A 17,590-nucleotide genomic window follows, 5' to 3' on the forward strand; every position below is an offset into this window, starting at 1 on the left:
TGTTAGTATTCTCTATCAACTTTTGTTTCCCTCCCTACTAGAATACATCACAGACACATCACAGAAGAGCTCCAAAAGCATGTGCTTCCACTCAAAAATAAATAAATAAAAAGCATTTGCTTTCAAAGTGATAAACAGTGATTTCTTAAAATTTCTTAAAGCCCTTTCTCCTTGCCCAATTTTGTTATGAAGGGCATTTCATAACATTTCTATTGAGAAGTCATCTCTTAATCCCCTTTCTTTCCTTCAAAAATCAATGTACAAAATTCTAACGAACAAGCCCTGTCTGTCCCTCCTACTCCAGCTTGGCTTTCTGCTTTGAACTACAGTAACTGCCTGCAGCCACAGTGTCGCTGCCCAGAGAAATGCCTGCTTCACCCTCACAACAAACAGCACTTTGTAGGCAAACTGGAGGCGAGCCCAAAGTAGGAGGGGGGAAAACCAAGGAAAAGGAGTTTGGGCCAGAAACTGAGTCGACACCCACATTATCGTCACTCTGGAACACAGGTAAGGAGGGAACAGGAAAGGAGAGAAGCTCAGATCAACGCCAACCTTCCCAATAACTCCCAGGCATCCAGCTCATCACCACCCACCCATGAGGGAGACTCCAAGACTCACAAAGAACACGCTGGTTCCCAAATGCCCAATACACATGGCCACTGTTGTCGGTAAAACATCATCACGTGTAGTATGCAGCTTATCCCACACAATCAATCCTGTTGCTGTTATCAACGTCTCCACCAATTACAGGGGATGAAACCCAAGTCCCAAGAAGTCCAGTCAGTAGGGAAGTGACAGGACCAATACTCAAGTCCTCTAAGCTCCAAACCCTTGGCCCTTCCCACTGTCCTTTATGAAAGTGTGAAAACAATTTTTAAAACATTCTCAGAAGCTCACCAAATCCCTAAGTTGTAAAGGTAAGGTAGTTTTTGTCCTCTTAAAAACAATTCTGGTGCAAAGAATGAGGACTGTCACAGCAAGGAGGCCCCACCTGCAGCCCTTAGAGGGATCAATCCGGTGTCTCAGGACAGGACTCCAGGAAGACCCTTTAGTTTCTGTGCCGAGATGGAAAATATCTACTGACCATGCTGTTTGCTCATTTGGTTTGGGGATGAAGTGTTAGGGAAGGAGTATAATTTTTTTTCCTTTTGTTTTAATCAAACCCTGATCTTGATAAAGGTGAAGTGAGGGGGAAAGCAAAAGAAGATTCTAAGACTTACTTGAGATCCTTGACAAGAGAAGAGTACTGGAGTGGGTAGCCTTTCCCTTCTCCAGAGGATCTTCTCCACTCAGGGATTGAACCCAGGTCTCCCACATTGCAGGCGGATTCTTTACCATCTGAGCCACCAGGGAAGCCCAAGAATACTGGAGTGGGTAGCCTATCCCTTCTCCAGCAGATCTTCCCGAGCCAGGGATCAAACCAGGGTCTCCTGCATTGCAGGCAGATTCTTTACCAGCTGAGCTACCAGGGAAGCCCACGAGAAGAGTACAAGAGGCTGTAATGCAGTCCTCAGACCATGAATGCCTGGGTTCCAATCACAGCTCTGCCACCTCCAGCTCTGAGGTCTTGAGTCCCTTGGCTGCTCCCAGAGATGGGAAAGTGCAGCCAGATGGGGAACTGGGCCTTGCGGTCCTCTGCTACAAAATGGGCTGTTGTGAGCAGTACGTGAGCTAAAAACACATAAAGTGCTCCAACAGTGCCAGGCACGTGTAAGTACAAGCAAGTGCTTCCTATTATTATTTCCAGAATAGATTAGTCTCCATGATTGAGTTCTTTTTTTAAGTGTGTTTTAGAAGGTTAAAGAAGATTTCTTAGACAAGTTGTTAATCCATAATGCCCTAAAACAGCACAAAGATTTATTCACAAGTTTCACTTCCTGACAGGATCCTCCAGGATTTCCATCTGTGGACTAGAGTCCCTGGAAGAACAAACAGTGGAATCTAAAGAATTTTCCTTCTTCCCAGCAATGGTGCAAGTAAATCTGCACCCATTTTTCTCAACACTACAAACAGGCTTCCACACTGAGGAAAAAAACAAGACACTTATAGCATTAAGCTAACTAACGAAGGGGAAAATTTTTAAATTCACTTTATATCTGAAAGCAACCTAAGTGTTAAAAATTTAAAGTTATACTAGTTGAGAAAGACATGGTCCAGATCACGTTGGGATGACAATCCTAAGGACTGGGATAAAACCTGATGAATCAAAAGATTATCTTCCCCATAAAATGTTGGAATTCCAGGAACAATGGGCTATCCCTGGGATGATTGAGGGAAAAAATGATTTTAAAAATCCCCTTTCAGGCTAAAAGTCTAGACTCAGCTAGACACAGAGCTCTGCTAAAAATCACCTCTCTTCTCTCAGAGAGGGCGTATATACAACAGATTAAACAATGGAAGGATTTTTCCCCAAAAGAGCAGATAAAACTTAAAGACAGCAGCACTAGAAGGAAGGGTCACAGCACTGGTCTGGGGTTGTGTCCTGCTCAGGGAAAGAAAGGCTAAAACACAGCCCACACTGGTCTCCAAGCAGCGTGCCTGGTGGAGCAGATGTGGCCCCCGCTGCCACCAACTTCACACGGAAGGGTTGTGGGGGCAGTGTCAAGTGGTGCCAAGCACACCAACTCCCCATGAGCAAAGCAAGCTGGTGTCCAGAGCCATCTCGGAGCTGGAGGCCATCATGCATAACCCCTCAAAACAATGCTGTGCTCTGGAGAGGGGCAGGGAAGAGACTTGGTTTGTACAACGGAAACATTTTCAATTTTCCTGGTTTACTTTATGATGCCAGCTGTTCTATCTCCCTTCCTTTCCTCACTCTATATTCTCCTTTCATTTACACTCCAATTCTCCTTCTGCAGAAGCCACGAGTTGACGTGCACACGAGGGATGGCAAGACAATAGCCCCCGCCTACCCACAGAGGTTCTGCACTGCTTCTAAATGTGTATCAGATCACAATTTTCCCTTCTCAGGTAAGGCCTCCTCTTTCTCATTTCTCTCCTATTACCCCCCAAATCAATTCTAAGATACAAAGAAATCTTCCTCTTCTCTTCTGGGATAGATGATCTTTCTTCACCTCCAGCGGCTCTTACTCTGTGTTCGGTATTTCTAGGGCCACTTGCCTCCCACAGCTGTATCTTCTACCTGCTTTGCTCCCGTACTCTACATATTTCTCCCTCAATCATTACTCCTTAGAAGGAAAACCCCATCAAATACATCTACTCTGGATATAATAAATCAAATTTAAAGAGCAGAAATTATTACATTGACAAGTATGGGGATTTTGGTTTGCTTTGTTCTGCTTTCTGTGTGTATGTGGGGGGGGGGGAAGGCGGGGGCAGGGGGTTACACAAAACAATGACATCAAGTTTTCATTTGTTTCAACTTTTTAAAAGTGTATTATGCTTTTTGTTGAATCCTCTGCTTCCATTTACCTGGCCACTAAAGAGCTATCTATCTCTAAGGGCCTAAGATCACAGGCTCTATCCAACCCACAAAGCTATTTTATTGGGTCTGCAGGAAGTTCTTTTTCAAATGTTGAGCTTAGCCAATCTTTCAAAATCAGGAGATTTTTAAGTAATCCAGATTTCTGGCTTCCAGTGAAGATCTGTCAAGACTGGCCCACATTCTCATATGGCAACAGTTGGCTGCTGAATAGACTGGCTGAACAGGACCCCCTTTACAGGACCTGCATTTTCTGGTTCAGTCCAGGCCTGCCCCCACTCCCCCACCCCCATCACTCTACCCTGAGGTGAATACCAAGTGCCTAAGTCACCTCACGTGAGGCCCACTTCAGGCAGTGTTTGGTATATGCCTAAGACCATAGCTAATATCCAACTCCAACTCGCTCTCTGGTTAGCACAGAACTTACAGGGGTAATTAGAAAGTTTCTCCTTGGTACAGAATTTTCCAGGTATAATTCATAAGGAAAAGAACTTACAACTAAGTAAAAAGGAAAATGTCCCATAGTAAAGAAATACTTGATAAGCACTAAGTTAAAGAGAAAGGCTGTATGTGTGGTGTGTGCATGTAGGAAGAGGATTTGTTGTGTAAGCTGTGTAACACTGCAGACCATTTTACAATTTGTACTTTATTATTAGATAAACATTAATATGAAAAATAAAACCATTAAAGTACAAACTCAGAGTGAATTCACTCCACTGAAATGACTATACTTGAACATAATAAATCTATGAATGAAACAGACTATATATATATCACATAAATATATGGATATTTATTGATTCATTATTAACTCAGAGGATATGGGTATGATTGTCTTTAATTGCATATACTTGTGATAGCATTTATTCAGCAAACCTTTGCACAACACACCTTCCAAACAGTAGCTACATCCTTTTACATTTATGTACAATAGTCCTGTAGAGTCAGATCTAATTAGGGGGAGGGCACTGGTGTGCTATTACAAGTGGCATTCTATGACCAATATTGATGATAAAAGAGAACAGGGCTAGAGAAAGCACCAAAACAAGTGATTTTAAATTACCCTCTCAATTCCAGGATCAACTTTCATTCAAGTCATTTTACTGACAGGCTGGTATTTCTAAAACCACTGTGTTGATGAGAACTCTGGCCTGCACAGCAGGGTAGCTCACAGCTCCCCTCTTCTCAGCTGTGTGCCCGTGCTTCAGATATGGTCCATAAACAAGGAGCAGGAACCAGACGAGCTGGAAGGTCTCTTTACGACTCAAAATCGGATTCTCTTTTTTAACAGAAACATTATTATAAAATGAAGAAAAACAAACCTAAGAGAAATGAGAGGAACGCTGTACGTAAGAGAATGAGCTTTGAAATAAAGACTAGTTTCAAATTCCACTTGCCCCACTTCTTGTGATTTTTTTTTTTTTTGGGGGGGAAAATCACATAACCTCTCATGCTTCAGTTACCTCATCCCTAAAGTGGAAACAAGTCCATCTTCCACTCAGGACTGTTTTGCAGATTAAATGAGAATGCATGTAAATTCCAGGGCATGGGTTTGGAATTATCAGTAAATGCCTAATAAATGATGGTTGTTATTACCTAGGAGTATTCCATAAACTCTTGACCTAAGTTTAAAAAACTAGTTATAGATGATAATAAACTGATCTTAAAAGCTTATGAAGTAGGGTATTATTACAAGAATCACAGGGGTCATTTTCGAAAGAATTTGAGTATTTAAACATTTCTTAGAACTGGATTGGGAACAACCTGTAAAGAGAATGTGACTGATGGTACTTCACACCCAATGTGAAGAGCATGAATGTGTCTGGTCTCCGTTGAGTGAGCTCGGCAGAGGCAGCTTCCTGGAGGCTGACACCCTTGAGGGAAGGGCTGTCTACACTTCTCCTTCCTCCTCCCAGATTTGTAGACTTCACTGCAGTCTTGGTGATCTGTTGATGCTGAGATTTAGCAATGGGATTTATGGGTTGCTGTGGAAGTGAAGTCTTTTCTGGCGAAGTTCCTAACTATTACCAGCAAGCAGAGAAGGAAAGTAAAAAAGCTTTTTAAGAAATGTTTACGATAGAACTGAACATCAATATGTGTGCTCTTTTCCCAATAGCAGGTGTTAAGAGGAGGAAACGGACATCTCAAACATCTCAGAAAGGCAGTAATTCCCAGACTTTTGATATCACAGACTAGTAAAATTTCAAAAGAAGACTGTCATAAAATTGCCACATTTTAGAAGAAATAATACCAAAAACAAATCATCACCAGTCTTTCATAACCTATCAAAGTAAGCAAGATATCCCAACCAAGATTTTTTTAAAAATCCTTTCAACTAAATAAACTTAGCACTAAAATTAAAACTGAAAAGCCTGCTGCATTGTCTCTATTTTTATTTTTCCACAGGCTGGTGTAACTGTCACTATGCATTCAGAATGGACCACACAATGGTCCCCTCACGCCATCCAGTCCAGGATGTAGTATCTCATGCAGCACCAAGGGCCACACAGTGGACCATCTGCTGTCTTGGTCATCATCTTCGAAGGACACAAATGTATCCTTAAAGCTCCTTGTTTAACTTAACTACCAACTGTGTGCTTGTCAGCCACTAATGTTTCAAAGCTTCTCTAAGGTGTCAATACCCACCCTTTCTGTACAACTATGCAAGACGCTGGCTCTCAGTCTTGGCTTCACACCAGAATCACTTTGGAGTGATTTGGAGTATGTCATTGGTATAGTGTCACACTTACCAGATTTCACATATCTTCAACAAGAAGACATTAGGAAATCACCATTCTTGGATGTCTCTTGAAGCAGACAGGACAGAAATCCTAGGTAACTTAATGCCAGGTTATGCAATTGAAACTTCACTCCCAGAGATTCTGACCCAAAAGATGTAGGGAAAGGTCTGGGCTCATGTAACTTTAAAACATTTCCCAGACTGATTCTGATGCCAGCCAGGACTAAGCAAAGCTTTTTACATTCTTTCCTGAATTTATGTCTTATAAGGCTTTAAGGAATGCACCTCTTCATGTACTCCTTCAGGTATCAAATATCAACGCAGGGCCTGCTGTGGCAGGCGGGGGGGGGGGCACCAGGAAATCAGTGGCGCACAAGACAGATACATCTCTGCCTTCACCACACTGACAGCACCGGAGCAGGGAGACAAGGAAGCTGCCGACTGAAATAGTACATGGGACGAGGGGGTACAATCCAAGTTTCCTCTGTCCCTCTCCTAGCGGTTTCATGGGCGTCAGAATCATCTCCTCCTGGCTGTCTTCTGTCTTCTTTCCAGATACTAGAAACTATATTTTTTATCAGAAAAACAGATGGGCAAGGCTCTGTCCTCATGGAGCTTACATTCTGTCAGGACTGTCTACTATTTCTAGGTATATTACATTGGTCATTCCAGCTCTGGTGTCTCACCTAAAGTCAGATGCCCATGCTTTGAACAAAGCACAGTAGAAATTCAATTATGACTATGTTTTCTGTTTTGTTGCCAAAATCTTTTTGATGAAGCTTAGCATTTCGCGTCCTTTTTAATCTGCAACAAGTTGGGAAAACACTGTAAAAATATTTTTGAAGCCCTTTCCTGGATCTTCCCACCAAAAACCATCTTATGACAACTCTGTAATTCCCCCCTTAATACCTGACCTCATATTTGCCCACAAAGAAACACACCTGCAAATCTTCTGATGACTAACATATCCTGGTGCAGTTTCCCTGGAATAAATCCCCGTTGGTTAGCTATTTCATAATTCAGAAGAGCACGCTGTCATCTGTAAACCTAGAAACTCCACTGTGTATTCCTTCTTTTGGATCAATTATGTAAATAAGTCCTAAGGGACCCCACTGTTTACTCACCTCCAAGCAGAGTAATCTTTATCCTTAGCCTGTATCTGTGGTCTTTCATGCAGGTCGATTCTAATGCCTGCTCCATGACTGTGTGTGTAACCTGCCACTAATCACATCACCTCCTGAGGCCTCAATTTCCTCTTCTACCACATTCAAGCACTGATCATTCCCATCTATTAAAAATTCTCTCCTTCTACACAAAAATGATACACTGCACACTTAATTCCAAGGTGACTTCAACTTTGATACAGCCTTTGAAAGTGTAAAAGGACAATTTCTAAGGATTTTCAAATATGTCCCCACTCAAGAAATCTCTTAAATTCACAAAACACTAGTTCTTATAGAAACAGTTTCATCTCCAGAGAATACAGACAGGTTCCCCATGTGGGCCACACACAGAAGTGAGAGCGAGCAGACTGCACCACCTGGGCAGTCTGCAGGTGGACTGGGCGCAATGGACATTCCTAACAAAAGAGGTTACATGTGTTGGCTATGAGATCTGGAATCTTGTTCTAGCACTCTCAACACTACTGGATGGTGACTACCTGAATCAAGTAATTTATTTAAATCAAGTAATTTATTTAAATCAAGTAATTTATTTAAATCTAGTGTGCTGGGCAGATCTAGAACATTTGGATAACCTGGCATTAAGTTACCTAGGATTTCTGTCCTGTCTGCTTCAAAAGACATCCAAGAATGGCGATTTCCTAATGTCTTCTCGTTGAAGATATGTGAAATCTGGTAAGTGTGACACTACACCAATGACATACTAAAGCTCAGTTCTAGCAGAAAGGCCTGTCTCTAAGACCCCACCTCTCTCTCCTTCCCCAAAAGTAAATCTGTCACTAATTAAGTATTTCAGGCATTCTAGCAAAAAAAAAAAAAAAAAAAAGAAGAAGAAGAAGAAGAAGGAAAAAAAGCTTGAGTGGGAACAAACCTCATACATGGTTTCTGCCAATACCAGTTATTACCCTATTTACTTCTTCACAAATTTCAAAAGCAACTCTGATTTGGCAAGCTTCAGATTTGCACAGAACATTGGCAATTCTCTTCCAGATGTCTAAATAGAATTACAAAGACCCCAGAGGATGGAGTACGGATTTCAGAAGCTTGCAACAGACTCAAATTATATCAAAAGGGCACTTCAGGTGCAACATTAGCAACAACTGAACTCACTGTAGCTTGGCCACAAACACAAATTTCTCAGATGCCCTAAGCTCGGGGTTCATCAACCCCTGGAATTCCCCTCCATCACCCAGAACTCCCAGCTTTCAGATAGGACAAGCAGCGCCAAACAAAGTACTGCATTTCATGAAGTATTAATATTAAGTGACTACAAAGCTTTTGGTAGAGTCATCCTCCACTCCTCTCTCATATGATTAGAAAGCAGAATTAAGATTTTGAAATCTCAAAAGACTTGAAGACTGGACCAAAATAAATAGGACAGTACTGAAGAGGGACAAAACAAAAAACACCCACTCAGCTTCACACACACACACACACACTTGCACAATGAACACAGGATGCAACAGCTAATATGACAAATACCTGGGAGTTCTGACTGTCCAGACCCTAAACATGAGTCTGTGCTGGGGCGTTTCGTAAGCTTAAGCTGCAAAAAGTAGATGTTTGTGCCTTGATCTCAGGAAACAGCTGTCCTACTGTACTCTTTGCAGACCAGGTCAGGTCTCCACTACCGTATTCAATTTCAGTCACCATGCTGCTGCTAAATCGCTTCAGTCGTGTCCGACTCTGTGCGACCCCATAGACGGCAGCCCACCAGGCTCCGCCGTCCCTGGGATTCTCTGGGCAAGAACACTGGAGTGGGTTGCCATTTCCTTCTCCAATTCAGTCACCATAACTCTCCATAAAAGATGCTGACAAACTCAGGAGGCAGAAACCATGTCCCATGTAGAACTGTGAAAAGAATTAGGACTATTTTGCTTTGAGAAAAGTTAATCCGCTGGAGTGGCAAGAAGGAAACGTTATTCTGTGTTTGCGCCTTCGCAGGACTGTCTGAGGAGGTAGGTCGTTCCAGAGGAATGGAATCAACAGAACAAAGTTTCAGGGAGGCAGTCATCAGCTAATGATCATACACACAGTCCAAAGGTAGGATGGCATGTCTTTGTAAGTAGAGAGATCCCTGTATCTGGCGGTGTTTAAACAGATGCTGCCTTACAAGTACGAGTTTACTAAAGAAGTTAGACCAAGACTTCTCTAAAATGCCTAGTCTAATTCTGTGACTTCCCCATCTGCCAGGATCTCTCAAAAATGCCTTTTTCTCTGATTAGAATTTGCCCAGATTCTAATCCCTTCAGGCCTGAGTGTTGCAGAAGTCCCCTCGATTGGCTTCCCAACTCACGATCCTTCCTCACTTTTCAAAACCACCTCCTTCGAGGCCTGTTCTCAGATGTCACTTCACAGTGGTTTCTACCTTCCCTATCTAGGCAGAGTGTCTCAACTTTGGCACTACTGACATTTTGGAGGGGACTGTTCTTGGTAGTGGGGAACATCCTGCACATTGCAGGATGTTTAGCAAGATTCAGGGTCTCTGCTCACTAGGTGTCAGTAATGCCTGCCTCCTAGCTAGGACAAGCAAAACTACAACCGTGTCCGGATATCCCAAATGTCTGCTGGGAGGCAAAGTAACCCCCTGTTGAGAACCACACTTCTTGAAGCAAATAATTAACACCACTGACTTGTGGTTCAAGTCTTCTACGAACTACATCCTCTCTACCTCCCTTCATCAGACATGTTCTCTGTCCCAGCCAGGCAAACCTATTTTTGACCCATGACACACCTCAAAGCTTCCCCTAACACATGTGCCCTCCCTCTTCCACAATGCACAAACACTCCCAGCTGGCTCCAAATACTCTTTCCATCCCGTATTCCTCGGCCTCCTAAACAAATGCCACCCCTTGCTTCTGGTGGTGGTCTCACATGGACTGTCTTACTTGCTTTCTATTAGTACAAGAATCCTCTCCTTCTTGACTAAGGCACCCCAACACCCACTCAGGTTCTCTGCTTCCTGCTGGTACTCAATAAATATTGGCTGGACTTTTCAAAATGTCAATATCAGCTTCAATGATACATGAAAAACAGGTGAAATCCCTTACCAACTGCCATTTCAAGAACATATGTGATCAGGAGCACACGGGTTTGACAAAACTTTCATGTTTTCACAGTTAGTGCCAATTTAATACCTATAGTACTGAGACTGAATCAAGTCTGACTTCCAAAATACAGCTATCAAAATAATTGTACTATTGGGACATTAAACACAGCAAACTTTTTAAAAATCAAAAAAAAGTTCTGAACAATGTAAAAACTAGGAGGAAAAGGTCAAGTTTTGACCAAGTTTTTAAAATTCTGTAAACCTTGGCTGAAAGAGAAAGATACGAATATGGCTCAATACTCTAACTGTTGCATCATACACTGCTCCACAGGATCATTAAGAGAATGGGGGACTGGGTCATGTAAGGACATCTTCCTCTCTAATGTGTTAGGTTTTCATCAACAAAGTACACACTCAGACGCCCTCAATAGAAATGAGACAAATCTAAGATAAAATGTTCAAATATATAAATAAACCATGCCAATTCAAGATTTTGGATTGCTTTTTTCCCAGCTCCATGGATTACCTAATCACTTCATGGGCAGCTCCCTTACCAACCGACAGAGACCAAAGACTTTGTCGGCACCTTATTCTACCTGATTTTTATCTCCGGATCCTTCCTATCTCGTTCTTGTATTCTAACAGGGTTTTAGTCAGTGGGTGTAGAAGACAGGAAAAGAGAGGATTCTCACCCTGTGCTAGCTGATGGGAGGTGTCTGGTCAGTATTAACGAGATGTAAAAATAAATGCTTCCTGAAGACGCCATTTATTGGGTATGGTGAGAGTTCTTCCCACAGGTCTGTACCATGAAGAAGCCCCAGAACCCAGGAGGGGAAGGTCTGAATCACAGTCATTCTTGGCACTTGGAAGCGCCCTCTGGTTGTTTATGCGGTAAACAGCCCTCCCTAGAACTGCAGACGGGAATTCCCTGGCTGCCCAGACTCTTCCGACCTCCAGCACAGAACACGTAATAGGTGCTCAATAAACGCAGCCGGACTAGAATTTTATTAGCAAAGCTGCTAAAGAAAAGTTTCCAGAAGTCAGCTCTCTCTTTACTCCTGAATCTCTTTCAAAATATGTCCTCAAACCTTTCTTTGCCCAACAAGAAATATTTTTTTTCCTAAGTCAAAGAGAAGGAAAGGAGGAAATCTGCGAAACAGAAGAAGTGATACATGAGTTCAAGGGGCTCAAGTTGGGCCCCAAGGTCGGCTAGGACTCCCCAGTACCTATTCGCCCTCCTTCTGCCCACCTCCTGAATACTCCACATTCTCACCTTTGCACTTTTTCTTTCCTGAAACCCCACCTCCCCACCTTCTGACACAGACACCCCAACTGCGTATCCAAGTGGGGCCGCACACCCCACCTCTCCAGCAGGGACCTACCTCTCCTCCCCTCGACCTGGGGCAGTTCTTCTTTACTGCAGCTGGCTTTTTAAGAAACTAAAAAAACTCATCTCTTTATCCGTGAGGGATACCCCCAAATAAAGGGGGAGAGAAACAGGAAGGCCCCTATGAACCCTCCAGTCAGCGGAGGTGTGATTCTCTGAGCAGCCACCCCCAATCCTCCTCCTTTCCAAGCCCCTGGAAGGGATTCGCGCAGAAGTCCGGCTCCCAAGTGCCCACGCTTCCAAACAAGCTAGAAGCGGATTATACCGGTACCCAACCCGGAGATGGCCCGCGGCGGGCTGGGTGCACCTGCGGGCCCCCGGCTCCCTCCCCCTCGCGCTGGGGGCGGGGCGCGCCCTCACTTCCCAGCCCAGCCCACCCCGCGCGGGAAGGAGGCGGGAGGAGAGGCGTTTCTGGAGAAGTTGAAGGGCTCACCTTCTGGGCAGCGGGCCAACGAGGCCAGACACCGAACACCCACCTCCGGGAAGAATCAGCGGAGCCGTAACCGGGTCTCCCCGCCCTTCCGATGGGGCGGAGGGAGGCGAGAGAAGGGAGCGCGCGTGGCGGGGAGCCGGAGAGAGGCGGTCGCAGGCCGGCACGGTCCTCTCACGGGGCCCACTCCGCGGCCCCGGCGCCCGCCGCTCAAATTGCCGAAAGCTGAAGGATCTTCGGGGACGAAGCTAGCGCTCGGCCCGGCCCGCTTGCCGCCCGCGTCCCCCAGCCCGCGAGGTCCCAGCCACAGCCTCCGCTCGGGCCGCGGCGCCGCGGGGCAGGTCGCCGGCGCCGGGGTGGCGCGTGTCGGCTGCGGCGCGGCTCCACCGGCACCGTCCCCGGCCCCTGCCCGGGAGAGGCGCGCACCAACCTTGGGGGGGCAGCCTGGGCAGCTTTGGCCGCCTAGCCCTGGCTTAGGCGGAGGCGAGAGGTGGCGGCATCACCTGCGGCGTGCGGCTACTGCTGCTCCCGGACGCGCCGGGGCGGCGGAGGCGCGCGGCGCCCTGCACCCTGCTCCCGCGGCCCCGCCCGCGGCTGCCACTTCGAAGCGCGGCGGAGGAGCCGGGGCACCACGGGCGGCGGCAGCGGCGGCGACGGGAGCAGCAGCACATGACTCTGTAACGGGGGGAATTAGACAAAGCGTAACATGGACTCCGGGCCCGTGCAGGCGCTGCAGCTTCGGGACCAACCGCAGCCGGCGAGCGCCGCCACTGGCTCGGCCGCAGCCAATGGGGGCGGGCCCGGGCCTCCATGTGATGGCGAGCTCTCTTCCCCCGCGGCTCTCCGGTGCCTGCCGGGGGTCGGGGCGCTTCCGCCGCCGTGCGGGCTGACCGGAGGGGAGGGGTGGTGAGTTCGGAGGCCCGGGGTCGGGCACTGGCGGCGGGAGGCGGCGGCACCGCGCGCAGGTGCACCCGGCGGGGTCGGGGCGGCTGCGGGAGCTCGCCGTCCCCACAGCTGCTCATCAGTGAAATGCCCACCTGGGCCGGGCACGATGCCCGGCGGCCAGTGTCGCCAGGCGGGCGAGAGTCCATCTCAGGAACCTTCACCCTTCCTGGGGCTATCCTGTCAACTGGGAACTTTGATAGTAAGACGGGAGTGGGGCTGGGGTATGCCTTGAAATGGTAGGGGGAAATTTGCCGAAAAGTCATTTCAGCGGCTTCCAACCGTACTTACCTGGGATATAGGGCACACACAACTTTATCTTGGCGCGAATAGCTTCCCTGCCTAATTTGTTCTGTCTCTGCTATTAAAGATGCAAGAGAGAGTCACTTATTGTTTTTATCTGAGTCTGCTCTCCCCGATTCCCCCCACCCCATTCTTTTTTGCCAAAGATGTCTTGTGTCTGAAGCAGGCAGATGAAAGTTTGTCCTCCACTAAACCGTGTTTCCCAACCTGATAGTTCTCCCTCTTGTTTTTGTTGTAAGATCAAAGTGTATTTGAAGTCTTTTTCATGGGTGGGGAGAAGCAGAAATCAAGAAATAACGTCACGAGAGATGTTTGGAAGTGTTGGTTTTTAACATGGCAGATGGTTCCAGCCCAGTATCACAATATCTCCTTTTATCTGAATCTACCTGTTTCCATGAACAATGGGTAATGAGTCTATGTGCTCAGTTGTGTTTGACTCTGCGCAACACAATGGAGTGTAGCCCACCAGGCTCCTCTGTCTATGGGCTTCTACAGGCAAGAATACTGGAGTGGACTGCCATTTCCTTCTCCGGGGGATTTTCCTGACCCAGGGATCACACCTGTGTCTCCCGCATTGCAGGCAGATTCTTTACCGGCTGAGCCCCATGAAAAATGGGAAATCTCATCTCTTCTACCAAGATGTCTCCATGTCAGTGAATGTTCAATCAACATTTCCTAAGCATCTAAACGTTCTTCATAAGCATGCTGCAAAAATGTCATAGGTACTCAGGAAGGTGGGAGTTCAGATACAGTGAGAAAGTAGAGATTCGTTTTTAGGGTTTCAGGAAAGACTTCAGAGACAAGGGAGTAGAACTGACCTTCAGAGAGTGAACACTTGTTCCCCTGACCCTGGAAGTAAAGAAGAGCAGCCCTGAGGTTGAGTATGAACAGAGCTCCAGCACACACTCAAGGAACAGGCCTAGACTACTTGCAATATGACACTAGATTTTGAGCCCTTCTCACCTCTTGCTCTCTCTTTCCCTGTCCTGTTCTTGGTGCCAGTAGCCTCTCCTGTCCACACACTGAGCCAAGAAGGAGGTGTGTAGGCAGGAGCTGTGTATCCCGTGATCTAATTACAGTACCAGATTCGCTGATCTGGGAGGTTGGTGCTGTTTTAAAACTGTTAACATCTAGTGGTGTGATATTTTGATGGAAAACACTACTCACTACTATGATTAATTTGGAATGTTTTGCTGTTTGTAAAAACACTGTTCCACATTTTGATCTTCCCTGAGTTTTAAAGTATGATTTTAGACTTGAGAACTCTGATTTCAAGAATGGGATAAATTGAGAAAGGAAAAAAGTAGTACTCAAAAAGCAAATGTAGAGAAACAGGCACGTATTCTCATAAATGTGAGTGTTAATTGAGTAAATCCATTTGGAGGACAATTTAGCAATTTTGGGTGAAATTAATATGTGAAGGATTTTTTTGACCAGACAGTTTCACCTCTAGCAATTTCTACTTTGGTCATATGTGTGCAAAAATCATGTATTGCAGAAGCATTTACAAGCATGTAGAAAGCTGTATGTACAGGTATATTTATTGCAGTATTGTTTATGACAGGAAACATAGAAGGGTGCGTAGGTTTAATAACAAAATCCCAGTAGGGGACTGGTTAAGCAAATTTAACCTGTTTTATAAAAATTAGAGACCTATTTGTACTAAAATGAAAGAATGTCCAAAATCTATACATGAAAAAAGCAAGTTGCAGAACAATATGAATAGTATGATACCATTTATAAGCATATTTTATCAAAAATAGACATGTTATTAAACGTATGCTTAGGCCAAATCTGGGCTTCCTTGGTGGCTCAGACAGTAAAGTTTCTGCCTGCAATGCTGGAGACTCGGCTTCAATTCCTGGGTTGGGAAGATGCCCTGGAGAAGGAAATGGCAATCCACTCCAGCACTCTCGCCTGGAAAATCCCATGGATGGAGGAGCCTGATAGGCTACAGTCCATGGGGTCGCAAAGAGTTGGACATGACTGAGCGATTTCACTTAGGGCAAATCTGGAAGCATATATAACAAGCAGTTAACAGTGGTTATCTCTGGATGTGAGATTATTAGGGTCGTTGCTTTCTGTTACAAGTTTCTGTATGCTTGAATTGTTTTTATGTTGAGTACCTATTACTCTGTTAATAAGAAAATAATAATAAAAAAAGATAAAATTGCTAAGAGCTGTACCAATGACAAATAATGAGGATCACTCTGAGGATCTAGGAAACAAAAATGTCAGTTTCCCCTACTCCCCAAGAAAAACAAACAAGTAGGAGGCAGCAAAGGATGATAACTGACTTGACTTTGGATTGCAAATGAAGAAATATGATAGAAGAGGCATCTGAGGCTGGTCAAGGCCTGTCAACAGGGATCAAGTGGGAGAAACACAATAAGGCTTCAAGGAAGTTCTAGTAAACAGAGACTTAACACTTACTGTCCTTTGTTGAGTTATGGTCACAGATTGGCAACTGTTTCAATACTTGTTAAATCTGTATCACACAAATCATGACTACAGCCAACACAGTGCTTGTGATGGGCCAGGCTCTGCTCTGAGTACTGTACATAAGTCTACTTTTAGTCCTTGCAGAAACCTTATGAGAGAAATACTATCATTTTTTTTTTGGAGGGGGACTTCCCAGATGGCATTAGTGGTAAAGAACCTGCCTGTCAATGCAGGTAGACATAAGAGATGTGGGTTCGATCCCTGGGTTCGATCCACTTTAGTATTCTTGCCTGGAGAACCCAGTGAACAGTCCTTCAGTCAGTTCAGTTAGGGTCGCACAGAGTCTGACACAACTGAAGCGACTAAGCACGCATCATTTTTTAGACAGGCCTGGAGGAGTTTATAAGCAGTGCAAGATCACACAGCCTTCAAGTGGCCTTGCTAGATTTTGAAGCCCAGCAGCCTGGCTCTAGAGATACAAACACAATACTGAAGACCACGTAAGATAAAGGTATTTATGTGTGCGCCTTATTCTACCAAGTATTGTAATTCTAAGTTGATTTGTATTTAGTAGCATTTGAAATGCCCTAAGGCATTCAACAATACTGATTGAATGAGTGAATGAATAATTGAGTTTCCTCCTAAAGAAGAATTAGAACTGCTTGGAGGAGTGAGTTTTGCATTGTTCCCGTGTGTGTCACCTAGTGGTGTGCCCAGCACGTGGTAAGTGATGTGAATTTCAGTGATGTGTAAACATGTTTTTGAAACATTGTGCAGAAATCAACCTTTATAAATTGATCCCAAATACACCAGAGCAGCTTCTGAATCATATCATGATGAATTCCTTAGAGTGAAGAATAGCCCTGAAGGGATGGAGCTAAATCTGCTTGTACCTGTATGCTGCTGCTGCTGCTGCTGCTAACCATACACAAATAAATGGGGAATATATTTGCTTGAAAAGTGGCAGTAATGCTGGAGAGCTGTGGAATTTCAAATTATGTGAGTCTCTCTCTCTCTTGCCTCTCTTAGTTTCTGAAGGAGATAATAACACCTACATCCAGATAGTGTGAGACCAAGGATTCATTCACATATGGAAAGGGCGTAGCCAAGTGCTTAGACCATAGGTATTGTTCAGCAGATGTTACCTACTGTAAGTGTGTCCACATATTGTAAGTGTGATCAGATTTCTGAGTCTATGGTGATTCTGTAAATACTACAGTGTATATGACCTGTGACACCTGGGAGCTCACATACATATAAGGCTTAGAAATTACATAGAGGACATTCCTGATGGTCCAGTGGTTAAGAATGTGCTTTGCATCGCGGGGGATTTGGGTTCCAACCCTGGTCAGGTAACAAATCCCACGTGCCTGGGAGCAACTAGGCCCACAGGGCAACGACGAGAAAAGATCTAGGCCGCTGCCAAAGATCCTGCATGATGCATCTAAGACCTGAAGTAACCAAATAAATAATAATAAAATAAAATTTAAAAAATACATAGTCTGTGCTCAACCTAAGCACGTTATAAGCAGTAGACTTCTCATCTTTCTTCTCCTTTGCTACCTCCTGCTAGCCTCTTCTATGTTTTACATGGGTTAAAACCATTTCACTTCTTGGACTTTTTTAAACTCTCAGCCTATTTGAAGCTAGGAGGCAAACTGCCTCCCTTCTTCA

General features: G+C 44.9%; 1 protein-coding gene across 4 annotated transcripts in view; it reads right to left on the reverse strand.

The window, feature by feature from the left end:
• Nucleotides 1-12,463, reverse strand: part of LRRC8D (leucine rich repeat containing 8 VRAC subunit D) — a 130,843-nt gene extending 118,380 nt beyond the window's left edge. For 3 of the 4 annotated variants that reach the window (XM_027536578.1, XM_027536573.1, XM_027536572.1), the window contains exon 1: nucleotides 12,233-12,463. The gene's annotated coding sequence lies outside the window, so the exon portion shown is untranslated. Of the gene's footprint in view, nucleotides 1-11,794; nucleotides 12,067-12,232 lie in introns of those variants that run through there. The other variant, XM_027536574.1, reaches the window with a different exon arrangement.
• Between the last annotated feature and the right edge of the window lie 5,127 nt (nucleotides 12,464-17,590).

This window comes from Bos indicus x Bos taurus, chromosome 3 (assembly GCF_003369695.1).
Source record: "Bos indicus x Bos taurus breed Angus x Brahman F1 hybrid chromosome 3, Bos_hybrid_MaternalHap_v2.0, whole genome shotgun sequence".
Classification (NCBI taxonomy): Eukaryota; Metazoa; Chordata; class Mammalia; order Artiodactyla; family Bovidae; genus Bos; species Bos indicus x Bos taurus.